The following is a 22,596-nucleotide window of genomic DNA, read 5'->3' on the forward strand; positions in this document are numbered from 1 at the left end:
GAACAGGACAAAGAACAGAACCCTGAGGCACACCTTGAGCAACAGTAACAATGGATGATTTATGAACACCAATAGAGATGAACTGTTGCCTGTTTGCTAGATATGACTGAAACCAGGCTAAAGCTAAGCCAGTAATACCAAAAGAAGATAGTCTGGAAATGAGTCTCTCATGATGTACAGTGTCAAAGGCAGCTGTGAGATCCAAGAGGACAAGGACATCGAGATGACCAGCATCAGTTGAGAGCAGGAAGTCATTAACAACTCTTAAGAGAGCAGATTCAGTGCTATGCAGATTGCAAAAGCCTGACAAAGGGTTCATAGAGATCATTATGAGCAAGGAAAGTATGAAGCTGAGAGGTTACAACTTGCTCCATTAATTTAGTTAAGAAAGGGAGATTAGAAATGGGTCTGTAATTAGACAGTGAAAGAGGATCTAGACCAGGTTTCTTTAGTATTGGTGTAACTGAAGCAATTTTGAGGGAGGTGGGAACAGTGCCTAAAGCAAAACACTGATTAATCATATAAGCAATATAAGGGGAGATAGCAGATACACAGGATTTAAGAAGTGCAGTGGGTGCAGGGTCTAGCAGACATGAGGAGGAGGAGGACTTAGTCAACATGCTGAATTAAACCAAAACATTCAAAGACAGTTAAAAGCTCATCAGTAAGGGAGCAACTAGTGTCAACATGAATATTAAAGCCACCCAGAAGAATGATGGCAGTACAGACAGATGAGGCTACAGTTAGCAGTTCATTCAGTTCAGACAGAAAAAGAGATGGCAATGATTTGGGAGGTCGATAGATTAAGAGTAGCAACATCAGTGTGGGAGTGGAGGTTTTCAAAGCCAGATATTCACAAGATGTAACATCATGAAAAACAAACAAACAAACAAACAAACAAACAAAGTTTCAAACCACATTGGAAAACTGCAGCTAGACCGCCACCTTTCCCTGTGAGACGTGGCTTTGATATGTGTGTGTATCCAGCTGGTGAAGACATATTTAAATGTAGATAGTCCTCAGCCTGTTGCCATGTTTCCACCAGCAGAAGTATGTCCAGGGTCTTTTGGATAATTAGGTCATTGATGAGTGATGCTTTGTTGGTGATGGAGCAGGAGTTTAAAAGGCCAATCTTCGCAGGAAACACAGGTGACAATCCAGAGACAGCAGAACATTGCAGTTTCCCAAGTGAGCGAAGAACACCGTGATTAACTCCATGAGCATTCTTGTTGACCTTGGCAATCCAATTGTGAGTCCATATGATGGGTATGGAAGACTCCGAAGCATAATGAGCAGTCAGAGAGCACAGAGACCGGTGAATGTACCGAGGGCGGTGTGTGATTCCAATAGAGCGGCACAGATTAAATACTGCAGAATCCAAGTGGTGCCACGCACTAAGGCTTTTTAATTCCTCCAGTGAGTAAGTGTAAATCATGGGTAAAAGCCCAGGCCACAAAACCAAAACCCAGGCCCCACAGTCACAATCCAAAAACAGATGGATAGACGCAGTCCAATGATAAGCATAGTGGTTTATTGAAACAAATCCATTGAGTAGATCAGTACACCACACTGCAAAGCCACCTTAGCCTAACACCGCTCATAAACGTAGCCAAAACACCAGCGGTACCACACTCAGAGTACAGTGCAGGGAAGCAATTTGACTAACCAGCACATAAAACAAGGCAACAGCATAGTAAGTGGTGCAAACTCACTCACCACTGCTGAGGTCAAGCAGATGGAAAGAAAAAAGGGGGCTCGCAGCGGGTTAGCTGCAGGTGTTGCAAAAAGCCAGTGTCAAAACCAAGCAAGAAGGATCCGAAATTAACCAAAAAAGAAACAAAATGGACTTGCAACACATTGGCAAAAATCAGAAGCACAGTTAGAGAAAATATCTCATCTCATCATCTCTAGCTGCTTTATCCTGTTCTACAGGGTCGCAGGCAAGCTGGAGCCTATCCCAGCTGACTATGGGCAAAAGGCGGGGTATACTCTCGACAAGTTGCCAGGTCATCACAGGGCTGACACATAGACACAGACAACCATTCACACTCACGGTCAATTTAGAGTCACCAGTTAACCTAACCTGCATGTCTTTGGACTGTGGGGGAAACCGGAGCACCCGGAGGAAACCCATGCGGACACAGGGAGAACATGTAAACTCCACACAGAAAGGCCCTCGCCGGCCACGGGGCTCGAACCCGGACCTTCTTGCTGTGAGGCGACAGTGCTAACCACTACACCACCGTGCCGCCTAGAGAAAACATAAAAAACAAAAAAAGAAAGAAACCGCTGGAGAGAAGAGGCAGCAAACTTGTGCACTATGTACTCTAAACCGGAAACGGAAATATATAATGGGATATATATACATATAAAAATATCACTGGATAAGGTTCTTATGCTGGAATGCAGTGTTTTTCTTTCTCCAAACATAATGGTTCTCATTTAAACCAAAAACTTCTATTTTGGTCTCATCCATCCACAAAACATTTTTCCAATAGCCTTCTGGCTTGTCCACGTGGTCTTTAGCAAACTGCAGACGAGCAGCAATGTTCTTTTTGGAGAACAGTGGCTTTCTCCTTGCAACTCTGCCATGCACACCATTGTTGTTCAGTGTTCTCCTGATGGTGGACTCATGAAAATTAACATTAGCCAATGTGAGAGAGGCCTTCAGTTGCTTAGAAGTTACCCTAGGATCCTTTGTGACCTCACCAACTATTACACGCCTTGCTCTTGGAGTGATCTTTGTTGGTCGACCACTCCTGGGGAGGGTAACAATGGTCTTGAATTTCCTCCATTTGTACACAATCTGTCTGACTGTGGATTGGTGGAGTCCAAACTCTTTAGAGATGGTTTTGTAACCTTTTCCAGCCTGATGAGCATCGACAACACTTTTTCTGAGGTCCTCAGAAATCTCCTTTGTTCGTGCCATGATACACTTCCACAAATACGTGTTGTGAAGCTCAGACTTTGATATAGTGGTGCTTGAAAGTTTGTGAACCCTTTAGAATTTTCTATATTTCTGCATAAATATGACCTAAAACATCATCAGATTTTCACACAAGTTCTAAAAATAGATAAAGAGAACCCAGTTAAACAAATGAGACAAAAATATTATACTTGCTCATTTATTTATTGAGGAAAATGATCCAGTATTACATATCTGTGAGTGGCAAAAGTATGTGAACCTTTGCTTTCAGTATCTGGTGTGACCCCCTTGTGCAGCAATAACTGCAACTGAACGTTTGCGGTAACTGTTGAATAGTCCTGCACACCGGCTTAGAGGAATTTTAACCCATTCCTCTGTACAGAACAGCTTCAACTCTGGGATGTTGGTGGGTTTCCTCACATGAACTGCTCGCTTCAGGTCCTTCCACAACATTTCCATTGGATTAAGTTCAGGACTTTGACTTGGCCGTTCCAAAACATTAACTTTATTCTTCTTTAATCATTCTTTGGTAGAATGACTTGTGTGTTTAGGGTCGTTGTCTTGCTGCATGACCCACCTTCTCTTGAGATTCAGTTCATGGACAGATGCCCTGACATTTTCCTTTAGAATTCACTGGTATAATTCAGAATTCATTGTTCCATTAATGATGGCAAGCCGTCCTGGCCCACATGGAGCAAAACAGGCCCAAACCATGATACTACCACCACCATGTTTCACAGATGGGATAAGGTTCTTATGCCGGAATGCAGTGTTTTCCTTTCTCCAAACATAACGCTTCACATTTAAACCAAAAGTTCTATTTTGGTCTCATCTGTCCACAAAACATTTTTCCAATAGCCTTCTGGCTTGTCCACGTGATCTTTAGCAAACTGCAGATGAGCAGCAATGTTCTTTTTTGGAGAGCAGTGGCTTTCTCCTTGCAACTCTGTCATGCACACCATTGTTGTTCAGTGTTCTCCTGGTGGTGGACTCATGAACAATAACATTAGCCAATGTGAGAGAGGCCTTCAGTTGCTTAGAAGTTACCCTGGGGTCCTTTGTGACCTCGCCGACTATTACATGCCTTGCTCTTGGAGTGATCTTTGTCAGTCGACCACTCCTGGGGAGGGTAACAATGGACTTGAATTTCCTCCATTTGTACACAATCTGTCTGACTGTGGATTGGTGGAGTCCAAACTCTTTAGAGATAGTTTTGTAACCTTTTCCAGCCTGATGAGCATCAACAACGCTTTTTCTGAGGTCCTCAGAAATCTCCTTTGTTCGTGCCATGATACACTTCCACAAACATGTGTTGTGAAGATCAGCCTTTGATAGATCCCTGTTCTTTAAATAAAACAGGGTGCCCACTCACACCTGATTGTCATCCCATTGATTGAAAACACCTGACTCTAATTTCACCTTCAAATTAACTGCTAATCCTAGAGGTTCACATACTTTTGCCACTCACAGATATGTAATATTGGATCATTTTCCTCAATAAATAAATGACCAAGTATAATATTTTTGTCTCACTTGTTTAACTGGTTTCTCTTTATCTACTTTTAGGACTTGTGTGAAAATCTGATGATGTTTTAGGTCATATTTATGCAGAAATATAGAAAATTCTAAAGGGTTCACAAACTTTCAAGCACCACTGTAGATCCCTGTTCTTTAAATAAAACAGGGTGCCCACTCACACCTAATTGTCATCCCATTGATTGAAAACACCTGACTCTAATTTCACCTTCAAATTAACTGCTAATCCTAGAGGTTCACATACTTTTGCCAGTCACAGATATGTAATATTGGATCATTTTCCTCAATCAATAAATGACCAAGTATAATATTTTTGGATTTTTGGAAGCAATATTTGTTTAACTGGGCTCTCTTTATCTACTTTTAGGACTTGTGTGAAAATCTGATGATGTTTTAGGTCATATTTATGCAGAAATATAGAAAATTCTAAAGGGTTGACAAACTTTCAAGCACCACTGTGTGTGTGTGTGTGTGTGTGTGTGTGTGTGTGTGTGTGTGTGTACACACACACAATATATAAAATTTCTTTTCATGTTGATTATATACTAATTTGAAGCCAAATATATTGATTTTCAGTAAAGAATAAAATGGGGTTAATTCTATTGAAAAGTAATAACAAAATGGGGTATGAGTCTGTTAAACCACAAGCTTAATTTACAACATAGCCAGTCTGACCTTGATGCTTGGCTGTTTACCTTATGTTTTGATTCATTAGTCTAGGAATATGTTGAACTAAGCAATTATTCATTCTCAGTGCCTTGCAAGTTGATCTCATCTCATTATCTCTAGCTGCTTTATCCTGTTCTATAGGGTCGCAGGCAAGCTGGAGTCTATCCCAGCTGACTACGGGCGAAAGGCGGGGTACACCCTGGACAAGTCGCCAGGTCATCACAGGGCTGACACATAGGTGGGGTTTACATTAGACCGTATCAGCGGATCATCAGATTAACGTTTTTAAAACGATTAGCGTGCACACAGCAACACCAATACACGATTCGCGTGCACACAGCAACACCAATACACGGATACGCTTGGCTCCGCAGGCATCCTGCGCTCCAAATCACTCCGCCCTGAACAGCGAGTGTCCTCTGGAGGGTGCGCACTCCGGCCCTGCGCAGCTCACACAGCGCGCGAGTGTAGTGCACAAGTCACGATTCGGGACTGAGCCGCTGTGTGTGTGATCCCAGCGCATATCACTTACTACTTGCAAGTGGAAGGATGGCAAGCCTAAAGACAATCATAACTACACAATGGGCAGTATTTGCATCAGTATTTGCAGTATTTTCATACTTTTATACTCTTTAATGAAAGGTGATACAAGGCGGAAGTCCGCGCTGTTTTTCAGCAGTCGCGTCACATGACCAACGCCAGCGAATCAGGAAGGTGGATGTCACAGTGACGTTGTCCAATGACGATGCCAGCTAGAGCTCAGCACAGCGTATCCGCGTATTCTCAATGTTTACACAGCACCGGACCAGACACGATCTGGATTGAATACGTGGACGCTGGCGGATTCCCGTTTCCCGGCGTTTCCAGGCGTTTTAATGTAAACGGACAGTGCATCCGCGAAGAAAACGAGACAGATACGGTCTAATGTAAACTTGGCCATAGACACAGACAACCATTCACACTCATGTTTACACCTACGGTCAATTTAGAGTCACCAGTTAACCTAACCTGCATGTCTTTTGGACTGTGGGGGAAACCGGACCACCCAGAGAAAACCCACGCGGACACGGGGAGAACATGCAAACTCCACACAGAAAGGCCCTCGCCAGCCATGGGGCTTGAGCCCGGACCTTCTTGCTGTGAGGCAACAGCACTAACCACTACACCACTGTGCCGTCCTTGCAAGTTGATGTCAAACATTATAACAAACTGTTCCTAATTGTAAAATTTCTCAGGCTACAGAGTGTATTTCCTTTCTTTAATCCTCTGGAGGAGTGAAGTGTCTAAAGAGGGGTCAGCCTGCACATGGAGGGTGATTGTGGCTTTAACCCTGATGACCTCAACCCCCGACTAGCTCAGGAGCATTATCTTATTTGGGATTTATAGGTTAGCCAGGACTACGTTTGGAGCAGTTACTCAGTTCTGAAATGTTTTGCTAGCTTACACCTGTACCTTGTATGGGCTATAAAACTTAATTTGACCCCAGTCCTGTTGAATTATACCATCATTATCTGATGTTTTGACTTTGTCTAAAGTGGCAATTCATACTGTGGAATCTGCCCCACGTGTGCTTATAAGGTATGGGAAGTGTGAGATGTACTGCTCAATAGAAAAATGTTAAAGTAGAATGATGTAACATGTGAACCAGTTAAATTATTTGTATACACTGTGTATGTCTTTGAAACAGTATAAAATGAGAACTTTGTAATTTCTGAGTCAGTTCACTTTGCAGATCGAACTCAGTTTTTATTGGTTGTTCTAATAAAAGTCTAAACTTTTCTGCAACCTCTTGAATTTTGAGTCATTTCTGCTTGAAGAGTTTGAGAGTTTCCACGACACTTTAAGAACCTAACAGCCGTCTTGCGTGATGTTCCTTCAGATCCAATAAGCAAAACTAGGAGCTGACCTCAGCATCTCCTCTATCACCACCTCAAGAATATTTTTCATACTACGCTGGCATGAGATGAGTTATCAAACACACCTTGCTGTCATACACTTGTTTCCAGCCATCTCTGAGCAGTGCCAGGTCCTTGCGCAGGCCCTTGAAGCACTCCAGGTCATCCAGGCGGCAGATCTCATCCCAAGATTTCTTGGGCAGCCATGCACAGGGATTGGAGTGAGGGTTATCCAGACCCACACCACCTGTCAGCAGAAAGCGCCACTCGTTGTCGTCGATCTAAAGGATATAGGGTCAGAAAAACCCAAGATCATATTATTAAAAAAGCTTATATGTTTTCCTGATTATATTATGTATTACAATATGGATCCTGTGTTATTCCAAGTTGACTTTTGTAGTTTAAACTTCATTCCTTGACATTCTGGTCTTTTGTCACTTCGGTTCACTGCATTACCCAAAAAGGCTGTTTGTCTACCTGCTAATAGGGGATTTAGCCTTTCATTTCTACCTAAAGAGAGTAATGCAGCAGCGCATCAGTCCTCTCAGATTAGGTTTCAAAATGCCAATAACAAACTGGAATGTTGTGGATCGCTAACTAGCTGAGCTGCTGTAACTCATCACATTCTGGCATGTCACATCCAACGTTTGCTGTTTCCACTCCTTTTACACTGGATTACTCATTAATATGTCATTGAACACCAGTGAACAGTGGCAAGAAGCTCTTGCTCGTTTGGATTTTAGCAGCCAACAGCAAAACCTGACTGTTATAATTAATGTTCGAGATTGTTGTTGAAATGAAATATTACACATTGTTGTAACTGCATAAGCAATGTGACGTGAAAATGGTAGACAACCACAAACTTCTGACAGGAATAATGAAATATAGCACCAACCAACAAATCAGCACCGAAATCATGAAACACATCACAAACACTTGAATATAAAACATGCTGGATGTGTTTTCCTTTACATCAAACAAGTGTATACTTATTAAAAAAAAATTACATTTTAGTTGTACGAGTATGCAAAATTTGTCCGAAGGCTACAAGATATATACAATACAGTGTATATATACAGTGATTTTTAGCAATATCATAACTTGTAAAATGGATAATTTTTTTTTTGTTTTGAGTTTATTTTTGGGTTTTGTTTGAGTTGAATATAAACACATTATTCATGATACATCCAGAACTATTGTCTGATGTAGTGCATATCTTCCAACCAAGCAGATTCAAGAAGTAAAGTGTTTTGTTTGAGTTGAATATAAACACATTATTCATGATACATCCATGAATAATGTGTTTATATTCAACTCAAACAAAACACTTTACTTCTTGAATCTGCTTGGTTGGAAGATATGCACTACATCAGACAATAGTTCTGGATGTATCATGAATAATGTGTTTATATTCAACTCAAACAAAACACTTTACTTCTTGAATCTGCTTGGTTGGAAGATATGCACTACATTAGACAATAGTTCTGGATGTATCATGAATAATGTGTTTATATTCAACTCAAACAAAACCCAAAAATAAACTCAAAACAAACAAAAAAAATTATCCATTTTAAAAGTTATGATATTGCTAAAAATAGGCTAACCTGGCTACAACCGTTTGCACTGAACCAGTGACTGGATCACTAGTATGCCAGTTCCCTTAGTTACACACAGCCATCAAATAAAGGCTTCTAATTCTTAAATAAATAAATAAATAAATCCCCTGGTGCCACTGCTTTCTCTCTCTCTCTGTATGTGTGTTCTCATTGATTCAATGATCAAGCTTGTTTTTACACCCAAACACTTGTCACTCAGCCATTTTTAGGGTTGTGTCCAACAATTTAGAAGCAATGTATCCACTAGATCTCACCCTCAGTAAGTCATGTAGTGTGTAAGTGACATCACAATCTTGGACTCTCCAGCACATATTATATATTGTTTATGTTATTCTTTATATGTCTTTTCTTGTGTGAACAGTTTTTTGGCTGGAGTCTCATCACATTGCTCCTGTGGCCAACTTCACACTTAGAAGATGGCTCTGGACACTGACAGTTTTGCTATGATTGCTGAGGACTACAGTTGACACAATAACCTTAGGACTGCAGTTGATATGAACAGTTGATAACTTCAAGAAACTAGACTTCATGCTAAAACTATAATGAATTTCCTGGTTACACAATTATAGAAGCAAGTTATTTACAGCAGAGAAAATAAAGTATTGAACGCGTCAACATTTTTCTCAGTAAATATAATTCTGATGGGGCTATTGACATGAAATTTTTCACCAGATGTCGGTAACAATCCAAGTAATTCACACATACAAAGAAATCAAAACATACTGTATATGTCCATAAATTAAGTGTAATAAAGTGGAATTACACAGGGAAAAAGTATTGAACACGCTTACTGAAGTTTATTTAATACTTAGTAGAAAAGCCTTTGTTGGTAATGACAGCTTCAAGACACCTCCTGTATGGAGAAACTAGTCGCATGCATTGCTCAGGTGTGATTTTGGCCCATTCTTCCACACAAATTGTCTTCAAATCTTGAAGGTTCAGGGGGCCTCTTCTATGAACTCTGATCTTCAGTTCTTTCCATAGATTTTCAATTGGATTCAAGTCAGGTGATTGACTGGGCCATTCTAACAGCTTTATTTTCTTTCTCTGAAACCAATTGAGAGTTTCCTTGGCTGTGTGTTTGAGATCATTGTCTTGCTGAAATGTCCACCCTCGTTTCATCTTCAGCATCCTGGTAGATGGCAGCAGATTCTTATCAAGACTGTCTCGGTACATTCCTCCATTCATCCTTCCTTCAATTATATGAAGTCTGCCACAGCCCCACACCATGATGTTCCCACCTCCAAACTTCACTGTTGGTATGGTGTTTTTGGGGTGATGTACAGTGCCATTTCTCCTCCAAACATGGTGTGTGCTATGACATCCAAAGAGTTAAATTTTGGTCTCATCTGACCAGACTACATTCTTCCAATATTTCATAGGCTTGTCTAAATGTTGTACAGCAAACTTTAAACAAGCTTCAACATGCTTTTTCTTCAGCAATGGAGTCTTATGCAGTGAGCATGCAGAGGCCATGTTGGTTGAGTGCATTACTGTGGCAGCGGGGGCGTGGTCAAGCGCCGGTCTGTGACAGGAGGGCGGAGTCAAAGAAGGTAAGTGGCAGAATCACTACACCTGAGAGCAATTAACCTGTGTTTGTGTGTCTTCCCAGTGACCGCGCCCTATATAGGGAGGGAGAGCAGAGAGCAGAGGAGCTCGTCCTGAACCAGACGCTGAATGTGTGTGTGTCTGAAAAATGCATACATACAGTAAATCCTCTAATACTGGCCTGTATTCCATTACTGGCCGGGACTCTAATATTGGCCGGTCTCGCTGTTGGAGGAGGTAAATAATGGCCGGACTCTAATACAGGCCGGGGCTATAACCAACGATGTTTCTGAGATCATAGTGGCCTTACACAATCGTTCCGATCTGAAAGACAATTGTGATCAGTGGCGCCGCCAGGCGTATGGCCGTACGCACTAGGCGTACCTTGGGGAGAGAGATTTTTTTTTTTTTATTATAATTGTTACCTGAATGCTTTGGCAATGCAACATAATTTGAGAGAGAGAGAGAGAGAGAGAGAGAGAGAGAGAGACGTGTGTGTGCCGGCGCATTTGTGTGCTTCAGGAGTGGGCGGGGTGTGCGTGACCAAGAAAGCTCATTGGTCAATGCAGATATACTTTTCTTGCACCACTGAGATTCTCTCCAGTTTTGAGAAACGGAGACAGACAATCGTCAGTAGTCAGAGCTTGTGCGAGAATTTATTGAGAAGCGAGTCAAAAATGAGTAAACAAACCCTGAAACAAACGAGCTTGTTTCAGACTTTTACGAAAAAGTCCAAAAGCAGTGATCCAGGGGTGTCATCTGCTTGCCAGTCCTCTCCAGTATCAGCTAGTAACACGGCACCGGCAGCTTCCACTCCTCCGCAACCTAGCAGCAGTACGCTGCAGCTGGATGCTAGCTCAGTTCCTTTGAGGGAATTGCCTTCATCTACCTCTGAGTTTGAAACTAGCCATACATCCAGTGAATTTCATATAAGAACACCTACATCTCCCCCATGTCCCTTACGATCAGAAGTAGATGGTTGCTCCACCTTGCTGACAAATGAGCCATCAGATAGCTTTACTAATGAGCCACGAGTCAGCCCGCTATCACTGACATCAGATTTATCAGACATAGGTAAACTTCAACCAGATGCCTTAAAATGTGCACCGGACTCTGTAAAGCTCAAAGTCCTACAGAACTGCTTCAAACCAGACAGAGGGTGGGTGGCTCCTTCTACTCTGATTTTCGGTAAACTCAGAAAAATACCCGAGGAGTTTTTCAACGAGTCTATGTACCCCACGTTGCGCTACAGTGTGTGTCAGAGTCGTGCGTGCGGTAGTGCTGAGCAAGTTCACTAGATTCTAATCGAGGCTATAAAGAGTTTATTGTTTATTGTCGTGTGTAGTTCGCATATGTTGTTCAAATATCAGCCTGTGTTCATGGAAGGCTATTGTTCAATTTCAAGTTAAAGTTCAATCGTTGTTTTGTGTATAATCCTATAGATCGACTCTTCATAGAAACTGCAGCATGCAAGCGTTTTTTTTTTTTGGGGGGGGGGATTACACCGCTAGTGCGTACCTTACAGTTCAACCCTGCAGGCGCCCCTGATTGTGATTACCGGTAGGTCTGGTGGTAACCAGGCAACCAAGCATCAACTTGACAAATAGACACAAAATCTCGTTTTTATTCATTCCACTGGTAGTCTGTTTTGCTCAAATAGAAATAGAGGCCTGCCTCTAATTCTGGCCTCCTTCCAATAATGGCCTGGACCAAGATGCACTTGAGTGAAATAAAGGCCCCGGCCTATATTAGAGGATTTACGGTAATTGTTATGCTGAAAAGTGTGGCGATAAAACGTGCTGTCAAACCTGATCTCTGTCCTGCCGTCCTCTGTGCTCCACCCACGAACACTGAACCATTACAGTGGTGCTGAAACCCAGGACCTGGAGCACAGCAGCCTCACAGCCCCATGGAGTCCTCCCCGTTCGCTGAACTGGTCCACGCCCTCGCCACGGCCCAGCAAAGCCAGCACCAGGTGCTACTCACCCTCCGAAAGGAGCAAGAAGAGTGGTTCGAGGCCCTGGTGTTGGCCCAACAAGAAGATCGACAGGCGTTCCGGCACCTCCTCGCGTCAGCGGGGCCTACCAGCGCTCCTACCGCGGGCCCGCCCGACTCCCCTCACCGTCACCAAGATGGGCCCGCAGGATGACCCCGAGGCGTTCATCACGCTCTTTGAGCAAGTCGCCGAAGCCTCGGGGTGGCCGATGGAGCAACATGCGGCACGCCTCCTCCCCCTGTTCACGGGAGAAGCACAGCTGGCCGCGCTACAGCTCCCCGCCGACCGCCGGCTGGCCTACGCGGACCTCTGCCAGGCCGTCCTCCAGCGCGTGGGGCGCACTCCAGAACAGCAGCGCCAGCGCTTCCGCGTGCTGCACTTGGAGGAAGTCGGCCGGCCGTTCGCATTTGGCCAGCAGCTCCGGGATGCCTGCTGGCGGTGGCTGAGGGCCAATAACTGCGATGCCGAAGGAATCCTCGACCAGGTGGCGCTGGAACAGTTCGTCGTTCGCTTGCCAGCAGGAACTGCGGAGTGGGTCCGGTGCCACCGTCTGGCATCGCTGGATCAAGCAGTCGAGCTGGCGGAGGACCATTTGGCGGCTGTCCCGGCGGCAGGACAGCAGATGGCATCTTCTCTTCTCTCCTCTTCTCTCTCTCTCTCTCCCCCTCCTCCTGTGTCCCGTCCTCGCCCCATTCCCCCTCTGCGGAGGCGGGGGCCGGCACCACCCCAGCCGGCCCGCCGCACCCGCGGTGCCCTCCCGTTTCTCCCTTCTGTGTCTGTCTCTCCCCCACCTCAGGTGAGTGAGCCCCAGATCACCGGTGCAGAGGGAAAGCCCGGGCCGGTTTGCTGGCGCTGCGGGGAGCCGGGCCACCTTCAACAGCAGTGCATGGCAATGGAAGTGGGCGCGGTGGTTCGGATCCCCGATGCGCCAGAGGCCGCCCTCGATCGGGCCGGAGCGTATCGCATACCGGTGAGTATCCAAGGGGCTACATATCAGGCGTTGGTGGATTCTGGTTGTAATCAAACCTCAATTCGCCAAAGCCTGGTTCAAAACGAGGCATTGGGGGGAGCACAAGGGGTGAAGGTGTTGTGTGTGCACGGGGATGTCCACAACTACCCTTTGGTGTCGGTCCACATTATTTTCAGAGGGGAAAAATTTATAATGAAGGCGGCGGTTAATCCCCGCCTTACCTACTCTCTAACTTTGGGGACTGATTGGCCGGGATTTCAGGGTTTAATGACACGCCTAATAAAGAGTGGGTCCTGCCATTTAACAGGGGGAGGTCCCGGTGCCGCTTTGGCGGGAGCAGCTGTCGCAGAGCCGTCTACGTCATCTCCGCGTCAGAGTGAGGAGCCGCCGGTTCCTCCTCTCTCTATTGGGGAATCCCTCGCGGATTTCCCATTAGAACAATCACGAGACAAGACTCTGCGACATGCTTTTGACCAAGTGAGAGTAATCGATGGTCAAACGCTCCAGCCGAATGCCACCCCGTCCTTCCCCTACTTCGCAATTATGAAGGATAGGTTATACCAAGTGACGCAGGACACTCAAACTAAAGAGCGTGTCACGCAGCTTTTAATTCCAAAGAGCCGCCGGGAATTGGTATTCCAGGCGGCTCACTTTAATCCCATGGCTGGACACTTAGGGCAGGATAAAACACTAGCCCGAATAATGGCCCGATTCTATTGGCCGGGGATTTGCGGCGATGTTCGTAGGTGGTGTACGGCATGCCGTGAATGCCAGTTAGTAAATCCAGCAGCCATTCCAAAAGCGCCTTTGCGCCCTCTTCCATTAATTGAGACCCCGTTTGAGAGAATTGGGATGGATCTCGTCGGGCCATTAGATTGGTCAGCACGAGGGTACCGCTTTATATTAGTTCTGGTGGACTATGCAACGTGATACCCGGAAGCAGTGCCTCTGCACAATATCTCAGCACGCAGTATTGCAGAGGCACTCTTCCGCGTCATCTCCCGAGTTGGAATCCCGAAAGAGATTCTGACTGATCAAGGCACTACGTTTATGTCATGGACACTGCGCGAACTGTATGGGTTATTGGGGATTAAGCCGATCCGCACCAGCGTGTATCACCCACAAACGGACGGTTTAGTAGAACGGTTCAACCGCACCGTCAAAAATATAATTAAAAAATTCGTAAGTGAGGACGCACGTAATTGGGATAAGTGGCTCGAACCCTTGCTGTTCTCAGTGCGAGAGGTCCCCCAAGCCTCCACGGGGTTCTCCCCATTCGAATTATTATATGGGCGTAAGCCGCACGGCATCCTAGATGTGCTGCGGGGAAATTGGGAGGAGGGACCTTCACAAAGCAAAAACGAAATTCAGTACATTATGGACTCCACACGCTTACCCACCTAACTCAGGAGAATTTGCGGCAGGCCCAGGAACAGCAAGCCCGCCTGTACAACAAGGGTACGCGCCTTAGAGAGTTCACTCCAGGAGATAAAGTACTCATACTGCTGCCCACGTCGAGCTCCAAATTGATCGCCAAGTGGCAAGGACCCTTTGAGGTCACACGGCGAATCGGGGACGTCGACTATGAAGTGAGGCGAACGGACAGGGGTGGGGCGCTACAGATTTACCACCTCAATCTGCTTAAACTCTGGAATGAGGAGGTCCCCGTGGCGTTGGTGTCGGTGGTTCTGGAGAAGGCGGAGCTGGGGCCGGAGGTTCAAAAAGGGACATTGGCATCACGTACCTCTCCGGTCCCCTGTGGAGACCACCTCTCCCTGACCCAACTCACGGAGGTCGCCCAGTTGCAGACCGAGTTTTCGGATGTGTTCTCGCCCCTGCCCGGTCGCACTAACCTCATAGAGCACCACATCGAGACACCCCCGGGGGTAGTAGTGCGTAGCCACCCTTACAGGCTACCTGAACACAAAAAAAAGGTGGTTCGGGAAGAACTTCAGACCATGCTCGAAATGGGCATCGTCGAGGAGTCCCACAGTGACTGGAGCAGCCCGGTGGTCTTGGTACCCAAGGCCGACGGGTCGGTCCGGTTCTGTGTGGACTATAGAAAAGTCAACGCGGTGTCTAAATTCGATGCGTACCCAATGCCTCGTATTGACGAGCTGCTCGATCGACTAGGCACGGCTCGCTTTTATTCAACACTGGATTTGACGAAGGGATATTGGCAGATCCCCTTGACTCCACTATCCCGAGAAAAAATGGCCTTTTCCACACCGTTTGGGTTCCACCAATTCATCACACTTCTGTTTGGGCTGTTTGGGGCACCCGCTACGTTTCAGCGGCTGATGGATCGGGTCCTCCGCCCCCACGCCACCTATGCGGCCGCCTATCTTGATGATATCATCATATATAGTAATGACTGGCCAAGGCACTTGGAACACCTAAGGGCCGTCCTTAGGTCGCTGAGGCGAGCGGGTCTCACAGCCAACCCAAAGAAGTGTGCGATTGGGAGGGTGGAAGTATGGTATCTGGGCTTCCACTTGGGCAACGGGCAGGTGCGTCCCAAAATTAACAAGACCGCAGCAATTGCGGCCTGCCCGAGGCCCAAGGCCAAAAAGGGGGTGAGACAGTTCCTGGGGCTGGCTGGCTATTATCGTAGGTTTATACCTAATTATTCGGACGTCACCAGCCCGCTGACTGATCTCACTAAAAAGGGGGCACCAGATCCGGTCCAGTGGACGGAGCAATGCCAGCGGGCTTTTTCAGAGATAAAGGCTGCACTGTGTGGGGGGCCACTTCTACACTCCCCTGACTTTTCTCTTCCCTTTATGTTGCAGACCGATGCGTCGGACAGAGGGCTGGGGGTGGTTTTGTCCCAGGAGGTGGAGGGGGAGGACCGCCCCATCCTGTATATAAGCAGGAAGCTGTCAGTGCGTGAGGGGCGCTACAGCACCATAGAGAAAGAGTGTCTGGCCATCAAGTGGGCGGTCCTCGCCCTCCGGTACTACCTGCTGGGGCGCCCTTTCACCCTCTGTTCGGACCACGCGCCCCTCCAGTGGCTCCACCGCATGAAAGATGCCAACGCGCGGATCACCCGTTGGTATCTGGCACTCCAACCCTTTAATTTCAAGGTGGTCCACAGGCCGGGGGTGCAGATGGTCATGGCGGACTTCCTCTCCCGCCAAGGGGGGGGGGGGAGTCGGCTGCAGGCCGGACGGCCGTCCGGCCTGAGTCGGGCGGTGGGGGTATGTGGCAGCAGGGGCGTGGTCAAGCGCCGGTCTGTGACAGGAGGGCGGAGTCAGGGAAGGTAAGTGGCAGAATCACTACACCTGAGAGCAATTAACCTGTATTTGTGTGTCTTCCCAGTGACCGCGCCCTATATAGGGAGGGAGAGCAGAGAGCAGAGGAGCTCATCCTGAACCAGACGCTGAATGTGTGTGTGTCTGAAAAGTGCATACATAATTGTTATGCTGAAAAGTGTGGCAATAAAACGTGCTGTCAAACTTGATCTCTGTCCTGCCGTCCTCTGTGCTCCACCCACGAACACTGAACCATTACAATTACTTATTGTGTTCTTTGAAAAAACTGTACCTGCTAATTCCAGGTCTTTCTGAAGCTCTCCATGAGTGGTCCTTGGCTCTTGGACAACTCTTCTGATTATTCTTTTGACTCCTCTGTCAGAAATTTTGTGAGGAGCACCTGGCCGTGGCCAGTTTATGGTGAAATGATTTTCTTTCCATTTCTGGATAATGGCCTCAACAGTGCTCACTGGAACATTCAGAAGTTTAGAAATACATCTGTAACCATTGCCATCAGTATGTTATGCAACAATAAGGTTGCGAAGGTCTTGAGAGAGGCCTTTGCTTTTGCCCATCATGAGATGCTTCTTATATGACACCTTGGTAATGAGAAACCTTTTTATAGGCCATCAATTAGGACTAAACCAACTGATATTAATTTGCACTGATAGGGGGCAGGATTGCTTTCTAAATACTGACAGATTTCAGCTGGTTTCTTGGTTTTCTGTGCCTTTTTGCACCTCCTTTTCTTCATGTGTTCAATATTTATTCCCAGTGTCATTCCACTTTATTACACTTAATTTATGGACATATATGTTTTGATTTCTTTGTATGTGTGAATTACTTGGGTTGTTACTGACATCTGGTGAAAATGTGAATAGCCGTATCAGAAATATATTTACTGAGAAGAACATTGACACGTTCAATACTCATTTTCCTTGCTGTATAATCACACTATCTGTTATCACCTAAATGAGGATGGGTTCCCTTTTGAGTCTGGTTCTTCTCAAGATTTCTTCCTCATGTCATATGAGGGAGTTTTTCTTTGCCACCACAGGCTTGCTCATCAGGGATAAATTAGGGATAAAATTAGCTCATGTTTAAAAAGTATTTAATTTTTCTCTAAAGCTGCTTTGTGACAATGTTTGTTGTTAAAAGCACTATACAAATAAACTTGACAGTTGCTGGTTCCATTGTGTGACTATAACAGCAATACTGGAACTAATACAAAACATACTGCATGTTGCTCCTTAAAACCATATCAAATGCCAACTGTGTCTTACCAAGAAACATCTGGGGTTATGTGGTAAAAGTTAAACTGCTGAATCTTTTCACCTGGGGAACTGATCCTCAAAAAGGTTGCTACTTTCAACAAAGTAATGATTTTATGCTCTGTTCATGGTACTGTATTGCATTTTATCATTTTGCAGAGGAGTTTCTCACTAAACAACTAAACACCTCTTTGTTTAGATAAGTCTCCAAGATTGAAACATATGTCCATCTATGCTTATTAAAAGATATTCAGCATCTTCTAGATGACTGAAAGGATTAATAGGTTTAAGCTCTAGATCATAAAACATTTTCAAAACACTAAAATAATATGGTAGCTACTGCCTTTTATCCTACATGATCTAAACAGGGAGCCATCTAAAATGGCAGGTACTATTTTACACAAGAAGAAAAGTTTTACTTGGTTAACAATATATTCCCTTGTTGAAAACGTGCTTGGATGTTACTTGCTTGAGGCCCTCTGTCTCAATCTGCCTCAAAAGAAGCAAATCATTTAGTTATTAATCAAATAATTGAGGAAATAAACTCATCTGTACAAACAGTATTTGATTTAGGATTTTTAGACACATGAACTACAATACAAAAGGTGTACACTACTTTACAGCTTATAGATGACCACATACGATGAGTGTCATAAGAGCTCGACGTTAACAGTCATCCAACTGTCCAGGACAATCAAATGTTTGGTCCGGACAAGTCAAATCGGCATCTGCCTGTCCGACGGGACAAGCTGAATTATTTCCAACTCTCCCAAGTCCAAGGTGTCCATGTTTGTAGTTTGGACAGGTTCAACGGGCTTACTGACGGAGCCCCCCCAAGGAGCTCCCACTGGGAGCTATAGCCTTTCTGGAACACCCCCTACCTCTGGGTGCAGGTTTGTCTGGATGTAGTACGTGGAATTTTTGCGTGAGGAGTGGATCTGGGATGTCTTTGGCTGGAACCCAGCTCCGTTCCTCGGGTCCATAACCCTTCCAGTCTACCAGGTATTCGATCTGCCCTCTTCTACACGTATAGAATTGAGAATTTTGTTTACCTGGTAGATGGGTTCACTTTCCGTGAGAGCTGGGTGTTCTTGATCAGGTAAGTTCTTGGAGAGGGGCCCTTCAATGGCAGGTTTGAGGTGTGATACATGAATTGAGGGAGATAGTCTACTGTGAGGGGGAAGTTCTAGTCTGTACAAGACTTCATTGATGCGGTCCAGGACCTTAAAGGGCCTGATATAGCGTGGCTGAAGCTTTCTGCAAGAATTGGGTTCCTTGAGATTCTTGGTTGCTATCCACACTCTGTTACCTGGGTTGAATGTAGGGGTTTCTGCCTGATGCATATCTGCATACTTCCTGTACTTGGTATTGACGGTCTCGATTCATTGGTGGACCTCCTCCCATATGGCCTGGCTGCAAGTGAACCACTCTTCAATGGCTGGAACCTGGTTGGGTGTGTCATCCCAGGGGAACAAAGGAGGCTGGTAGCTGACTATGCACTGGTCTATGCACAAGGTGACTATGCACAAGGTGTTAGTTGTGCTGCAGAGTGCTTGAGGGAGTTCTGTGCATACTCGGCCCATGGTAGGAAGCATGCCCAATCCCCCCCCCAATTACACATGCAAAAAATTCTCAAGAAGCAGCCTACTTCTTGACTGGAAGTGAGACTGACATATCCCTAGTTTCTTCATGAAAGCCGTCCAGAAGCATGAGATGAACTGTAAGCCTCGGTCACTTACAATGTCTTCGGGGAGACCATAATAATGAAAGATGTGTTGAAATAGTAGTTCTGCTGTTTGTGCTGCAGTGGGAATGCCAGGTAAGGGAATCAATTTGAGGGCTTTTGAGAAGCAGTCGATGGTTACCATAATTGTTGTGTGATTTTGTGAGGGAGGAAGGTACGTGATGAAGTCTATAGCAATGTGGGACCATGGCCTTTGAGGAACTGGGAGGGGACAGAGCTTGCTGGCAGGTGGAGTTCTGGGTACCTTGGCTTGTGCGCAGCTTGAACTTTATGTGATGAACTGGTTGATCTCAGTGAGCATATTCTCCCACCAATATTTGTTTTGAAGCATCTGGTGTCAATACAGGAGCGAAGCCCTCCACCTCGTTTTTCCACAAAAAAGAAACCTGCCTAGGTCGGAGACCTAGAAGGGCAGATGTAACCCTGCTTGAGAGCCTCCTGAATGTACTCTTCCATGGCTGCTTGTTCCTTCTGCAACAGAGGGTAGATGTGTCCCTGAGGTAGTGACATGCCTGGTAGGAGGTCAATAGCATAGTCATATGGCCTGTGAGGTGGTAGACTACAGGCCTTTCCTTTGCTAAAAACCTCCTTGAGGTTGAGATAACATTCAGGGACATTGTCGAGGGTATCAGGTTGGGGGCTCTCCACAGAGGTGGATGCGAGAGTGACTTGAGGTCAAGTGATGCAGCTCTGAAAGCACACAGAAGACCATTGTAGAATATCTTTATTCTGCCAAGAGATGAGAGGGTCATGAAGCTGCAGCCACGGGTAGCCCAGGATATCATGACTTACGGTGGCAGTGAGGTAGAGTGAAATGTGTTCAGAGTGGATGGCACCCACTTGGATGCAGAGAGGAGCCATGTGCAGGGTGACAAATCCATCTCCTATTGGTCCTCCATTGATGGTCCAAATACTGAGCGCACTGTGCAGTGGTGTTGTTGGCAAGTTAAACTTCTGCACGACTGAGTTGCTGATGAAGTTCCCCTCTGCCCCTGAATCAATGAAAGCAGAGAGGATATGGGTAGAAGCAGCCAACTTTAACAGTACGGGAACCTTGAATGATTTGGAATTGAATCTCCTTAACAGACTTACGTTGCATGGAGGACCTTCTGAAGGGGATGAGCATGAAGGATGAATGGGACAGCAAGTGAGTTGATGTTCAGGGCTACTGCAATAGAAGCAATGTCCCTCCTTCCTTCTTCTAGCTCATTCAGAATGAGTTAAACATGTGTGTGAGATGCCCATGGCAGAATTTTCTTCAGACATGAGTTCCGATTTACTATTCTCTTGTAGAGAGGGCTGACAAGCTAAAAGACTGCCTAGGTGAATCGTGAGGTCAATGAGGGAATCGAGCATGAGCTGTTCATCTCTGCAGGCAAGTTCACTTAGAATTTTAGGGCGTAAGCCTTGGTGAAATACTGCCTTCAGTGTGGGATCATTCCAACCACTAGCGGCAACCAGTGTTCTGAATTCCAAGGCATACCCTGCCATACTTTTGGAGTCCTGTGATATGGTGAGTAAACTTTCACCTACTTCAATCCCCTCAGGTTTGTGATCAAAAACCCTTTTGAACAGAGTGAGGAATTATTCATAAGATTTAGTTGGCTCACCACCTTTATTCCAAACTGTGCTGGCCCACCGTAGCACTTTTCCTAAGAGGAAGGTGAGAAATTTGGCAAACTTGTGCTCGTCCGATAAGCTAGGTAGAGCTGTGAAATACATGGAGCATTGGAGAAGGAAGCCCTTACAGGCGAGTGGATCTCTGGCAAACTTCTCCAGAGCTGGAAGTTGTAGCGCTGGGATCAGAGCTGACTCAGGACGTGTCATGAGGGCCTGCGACATCAAGGTTGCTAGCTGGGACATTTTGGTGTTGAGGTTGGCTAGCATATGCTGATGCTCTCCCAATAAGTGTCCTTGGGCATTGAGAGCAGTTCGCTGTGCTCCTTCCGCTACATCCATTGCGGCGAAGTATCTTGTCATGGTGCAGGCACTTACGGATGTAAACGCAGAAGAGTGTCATAGAGAAGATAGTGACAAAGCCGAAACATGAGACGAGAATCAGAGTCGTAGTACAAGCGAGGGTCGGGCGATTGGCAAACAATGTTATAGGGAAGAGACAAAAGAGTAAATGAAGAACAGGGAAACCAGAGTCAGAAAAATGAGGGTCAGTCAGAGAATAACAAGGCTGTGGAAGGCACAACAATACTTTGCAATGAGGTGAAGAGAGTGAGAGGTTTATATAGGCAGGGGGACTAATTGGAGTAATGATTGGCAGCTGAGTCAGTAGTCAGGAGACAGAGGGCACTGTGAATTGTGGGAGGTGTAGTCCAAGGTGTCCATGTTTGTAGTTTGGACAGGTTCAACGGGTTTACTAACAGCATGCTGTAGCGTTTGTAACAGTGACTTTAGCATTGCCCATGGTGGGGTAAACGATTGTTACAGACATGTTGAGGTGAGTTTAACAGTGTCATTTGTTCATGTGCATATTATTTATACTAGCTGGTTAGTTGCCCATGCTACATGATAAGGCCAAACTCCTTGAAGACTTGCTTAAAGCTGCAATAGTATATAAAAAATGAGTTAAATAATAGTAATAAGCAGTTTAGATAAATAGTATAAGTACTCTACATATTTTATTGTCATGTATTCTACATATAGACCTATCTAATTTGGTTTACAGACTAGAGAAAATTACTTAAAGTATTACACATAACCACCCCAAACAATATAGTAATGATACCTTATGCTTTTGTATCTTTTAAGGATTGTTGAAAATCACCATTTTTATAGTAATTATTTAAGAGCTACATCAATAAAGCTCCAAAAAGACTAGTTCAGTCACCTCAATCCAGCCATGTTATTGTTTATGAAATTCCGGGGAAGCTGAGTACAGCAGGTGCATTTTGTAAAAATAACCATGTCGTAATATTTAATTATAGATTATTACACATTGAATTCATTGATATTGGAGAAATGGTGATCAAATACCTCAATAAATTAAATATACAGTGGTGCTTGAAAGTTTGTGAACCCTTTAGAATTTTCTATGTTTCTGCATAAATATGACCTAAAACATCATCAGATTTTCATATAAGTCCTAAAAGTAGATAAAGAGAACCCAGTTAAACAAATGAGACAAAAATATTATACTTGGTCATTTATTTATTGAGG

The 22,596-nt window shown here is 45.1% G+C and overlaps 1 pseudogene; it reads right to left on the minus strand.

The window, feature by feature from the left end:
- The window catches only part of LOC132895873 (dynein axonemal heavy chain 7-like), a 594,076-nt pseudogene that overhangs the window by 183,103 nt on the left and 388,377 nt on the right, over window positions 1-22,596 (minus strand).

The sequence above is a fragment of the Neoarius graeffei genome, chromosome 13 (assembly GCF_027579695.1).
Source record: "Neoarius graeffei isolate fNeoGra1 chromosome 13, fNeoGra1.pri, whole genome shotgun sequence".
Taxonomy (NCBI): Eukaryota; Metazoa; Chordata; class Actinopteri; order Siluriformes; family Ariidae; genus Neoarius; species Neoarius graeffei.